Source organism: Rhinoraja longicauda, chromosome 25 (assembly GCF_053455715.1).
Source record: "Rhinoraja longicauda isolate Sanriku21f chromosome 25, sRhiLon1.1, whole genome shotgun sequence".
In the NCBI taxonomy this organism is placed as follows: Eukaryota; Metazoa; Chordata; class Chondrichthyes; order Rajiformes; family Arhynchobatidae; genus Rhinoraja; species Rhinoraja longicauda.
In genome coordinates, this window is record NC_135977.1 from 14,854,876 (window position 1) to 14,860,306 (window position 5,431).

Here is a 5,431-nt window from a genome sequence, read left to right on the forward strand (position 1 = left end):
TCGGGTGGAGCTGTGTGCAAACTTGTTCCCCGATGTCCCAAGGCAAATACTTTCCATAATGAAATCTGATACATCGGCAACTGTGTTTGAACCTTTTTAGTGCTGACAGTGAATGTGTGGGTTGTGTTCACCCTGGGTACACACCATTAATGGGGTACACACCATTACTGGGGTACACACCATTACTGGGGTACACGCTATTACTGGGGTACACGCCATTACTGAGGTACACGCCATTACTGGGGTACACGCCATTACTGGGGTACACGCCATTACTGGGGTACACGCCATTACTGGGGTACACGCCATTACTGGGGTACACGTCATTACTGGGGTACACGCCATTACTGGGGTACACGCCATTACTGGGGTACACGCCATTACTGGGGTACACACCATTACTGGGGTACACACCATTACCGGGGTACACGCCATTACTGGGGTACATGCCATTACTGGGGTACACGCCATTACTGGGGTACACACCATTACTGGGGCACACACCATTACTGGGGTACACACCATTACTGGGGCACACACCATTACTGGGGCACACACCATTACTGGGGTACACACCATTACTGGGGTACACGCCATTACTGGGGCACACGCCATTACTGGGGCACATGCCATTACTGGGGCACACGCCATTACTGGGGCACATGCCATTACTGGGGTACACGCCATTACTGGGGCACATGCCATTACTGGGGCACACGCCATTACTGGGGTACACACCATTACTGGGGTACACGCCATTACTGGGGTACACACCATTACTGGGGTACACAACATTACTGGGGTACACGCCATTACTGGGGCACACGCCATTACTGGGGTACACTCCATTACTGGGGCACACGCCATTACTGGGGTACACACCATTACTGGGGTACACGCCATTACTGGGGCACACACCATTACTAGGGCACACACCATTACTGGGATACATTACCATTCCTGGGGCACACGCCATTACTGGGGCACACGCCATTACTGGGGTACACACCATTACTGGGGTACATGCCATTACTGGGGTACATTACTACTACTGGGGTACACACCATTACTGGGGTGCACGCCATTACTGGGGCACACGCCATTACTGGGGTACACTCTATTACTGGGACACTTTACCATTACCGGGGTACACGTCATCACTGGGGTACACGCTATTACTGGGGTACACACTATTACTGGGGTACACGCCATTAATGGGGTGCACACCATTACTGGGGTACATTACTATTACTGGGGTACACACCATTACTGCGGTACATTACTATTACTGGGGAACACACCATTACTGGGGTACATTACTATTACTGGGGTACACATCACTACTGGGGTACACGCTATTACTGGGGTACACACCATTACCGGGGTACACACCATTACTGGGGTACACGCAATTACTGGGGTACATGCCATTACTGGGGCACACGCCATTACTGGGGTACACTCCATTACTGGGGCACACGCCATTACTGGGGTACACGCCATTACTGGGGTACACACCATTACTGGGGTACTCGCCATTACTGGGGTACACGTCATTACTGGGGTACACGCCATTACTGGGGTACACGCCATTACTGGGGTACACGCCATTACTGGGGTACACACCATTACGGGGGTACACACCATTACTGGGGTACACACCATTACTGGGGTACACGCCATTACTGGGGTACACGCCATTACTGGGGTACACGCCATTACTGGGGTACACACCATTACTGGGGCACACACCATTACTGGGGTACACACCATTACTGGGGCACACACCATTACTGGGGCACACACCATTACTGGGGTACACACCATTACTGGGGTACACTCTATTACTGGGACACTTTACCATTACCGGGGTACACGTCATCACTGGGGTACACGCTATTACTGGGGTACACACTATTACTGGGGTACATGCCATTAATGGAGTACACACCATTACTGGGGTACATTACTATTACTGGGTTACACACCATTACTGCGGTACATTACTATTACTGGGGAACACACCATTACTGGGGTACATTACTATTACCGGGGTACACATCATTACTGGGGTACACGCTATTACTGGGGTACACACCATTACCGGGGCACACACCATTACTGGGGTACACGCAATTACTGGGGTACATGCCATTACTGGGGCACACGCCATTACTGGGGTACACTCCATTACTGGGGCACACGCCATTACTGGGGTACACTCCATTACTGGGATACTTTACCATTACCGGGGTACACGTCATTACTGGGGTACACACTATTACTGGGGTACACACTATCACTGGGGTACATGCCATTACTGGGGTACACACCATTACTGGGGTACACACTATTACTGGGGTACACACCATTACTGCGGTACATTACTATCACTGGGGAACACACCATTACTGGGGTACACACCATTACTGGGGTACATTACTATTACTGGGGTACATGCCATTACTGGGGTACTTTAACATTACTGGGGTACACACCATTACTGGGGCACACGCCATTACTGGGATACATTACTATTACTGGTGTACATGCCATTACTGGGGGACGACCATGACTGGGACACCACCATTACTGGAGGACCACCATTATTGGGGTACACTACCATTAGTCGTGTATACCACCATTACTGGGGTACACTACCATTAGTCGGGTATACTACCATTACTGGGGTACACTGTCATTACAGGGGAGGCACCGCCATTACTGGGTTACATCACCATTAGTGGAGAAGATTTTGAACACTGAGACAGAGAAGGTGGTCTGAGACTGTGGTGGGGCTAACTAAATTAAAATATTCAAACAATAATGAGGTGCTTTCTAATTGTGTGGGCCAGAATAGACAATAGACAATAGACAATAGATGCAGGAGTAGGCCATTCAGCCCTTCGAGCCAGCACCGCCATTCAATGCGATCATGGCTGATCACTCTCAATCAGTACCCCGTTCCTGCCTTCTCCCCATACCCCCTCACTCCGCTATCCTTAAGAGCTCTATCCAGCTCTCTCTTGAAAGCATCCAACGAACTGGCCTCCACTGCCTTCTGAGGCAGAGAATTCCACACCTTCACCACTCTCTGACTGAAAAAGTTCTTCCTCATCTCCGTTCTAAATGGCCTACCCCTTATTCTTAAACTGTGGCCCCTTGTTCTGGACTCCCCCAACATTGGGAACATGTTTCCTGCCTCTAATGTGTCCAATCCCCTAATTATCTTATATGTTTCAATAAGATCCCCCCTCATCCTTCTATATTCCAGTGTATACAAGCCTAATTGCTCCAGCCTTTCAACATACGACAGTCCCGCCATTCCGGGAATTAACCTAGTGAACCTATGCTGCACGCCCTCAATAGCAAGAATATCCTTCCTCAAATTTGGAGACCAAAACTGCACACAGTACTCCAGGTGCGGTCTCACCAGGGCCCGGTACAACTGTAGAAGGACCTCTTTGCTCCTATACTCAACTCCTCTTGTTATGAAGGTCAACATTCCATTGGCTTTCTTCACTGCCTGCTGTACCTGCATGCTTCCTTTCAGTGACTGATGCACTAGGACACCCAGATCTCGTTGAACATCCCCTCTTCCTAATTTGACACCATTCAGATAATAATCTGCCTTTCTATTCTTACATCCAAAGTGAATAACCTCACACTTATCTACATTAAACTGCATCTGCCATGTATCCGCCCACTCACACAACCTGTCCACGTCACCCTGCAGCCTTATTGCATCTTCCTCACAATTCACACTACCCCCCAGCTTAGTATCATCTGCAAATTTGCTAATGGTACTTTTAATCCCTTCATCTAAGTCATTAATGTATATCGTAAATAGCTGGGGTCCCAGCACCGAACCTTGCGGTACCCCACTGGTCACTGCCTGCCATTCCGAAAGGGACCCATTTATCCCCACTCTTTGCTTTCTGTCTGTCAACCAATTTTCTATCCATGTCAGTACCCTACCCCCAATACCATGTGCTCTAATTTTGCCCACTAATCTCCTATGTGGGACCTTGTCGAAGGCTTTCTGAAAGTCGAGGTACACCACATCCACTGACTCTCCCCTGTCAATTTTCCTAGTTACATCCTCAAAAAATTCCAGTAGATTTGTCAAGCATGATTTTCCCTTCGTAAATCCATGCTGACTCGGAATGATCCTGTTACTGCTATCCAAATGCTCAGCAATTTTGTCTTTTATAATTGACTCCAGCATCTTCCCCACCACTGATATCAGACTAACTGGTCTATAATTACCCGTTTTCTCTCTCCCTCCTTTCTTAAAAAGTGGGATAACATTTGCTATCCTCCAATCCACAGGAACTGATCCTGAATCTATAGAACATTGAAAAATGATCTCCAATGCTTCCACTATTTCTAGAGCCACCTCCTTAAGTACCCTGGGATGCAGACCATCAGGCCCTGGGGATTTATTAGCCTTCAGTCCCATCAGTCTACCCAAAACCATTTCCTGCCTAATGTGGATTTCCTTCAGTTCCTCCATCACCCTAGGTTCTCCGACCCCTAGAACATTTGGGAGATTGTGTGTATCTTCCTCAGTGAAGACAGATCCAAAGTAACGGTTTAACTCGTCTGCCATTTCTTTGTTCCCCATAATAAATTCCCCTGCTTCTGTCTTCAAGGGACCCACATTTGCCTTGACTGTTTTTTTCCTCTTCACGTACCTAAAAAAACTTTTGCTATCCTCCTTTATATTATTGGCTAGTTTACCCTCGTACCTCATCTTTTCTCCCCGTATTGCCTTTTTAGTTAACTTTTGTTGCTCTTTAAAAGAGTCCCAATCCTCTGTCTTCCCACTCTTCTTTGCTATGTTATACTTCCTCTCCTTAATTTTTATGCTGTCCCTGACTTCCCTTGTCAGCCACAGGTGTCTCTTACTCCCCTTAGATTCTTTCCACCTCTTTGGAATAAATTGATCCTGCAACCTCTGCATTATTCCCAGGAATACCTGCCATTGCTGTTCTACCGTCTTCCCTGCTAGGGCCTCCTTCCAGTCAATTTTGGCCAGCTCCTGCCTCATGCCTCTGTAATCCCCTTTGCTATACTGTAATACTGACACTTCCGATTTTCCCTTCTGCCTTTCCATTTGCAGAGTAAAACTTATCATGTTGTGATCACTGCCTCCTAATGGCTCTTTTACCTCTAGTTCCCTTATCAGATCAGGATCATTACACAACACTAAATCCAGAATTGCCTTCTCCCTGGTAGGCTCCAGTACAAGCTGTTCTAAGAATCCATCTCGAAGGCACTCTACAAACTCTCTTTCCTGGGGTCCATTTCCAACCTGATTTCCCCAGTCTACCTGCATGTTGAAATCTCCCATAACCACCGTAGCATTACATTTGTGACACGCCAATTTTATCTCCTGATTCAACGGGCGGCACGGTAGCGCAGCGGT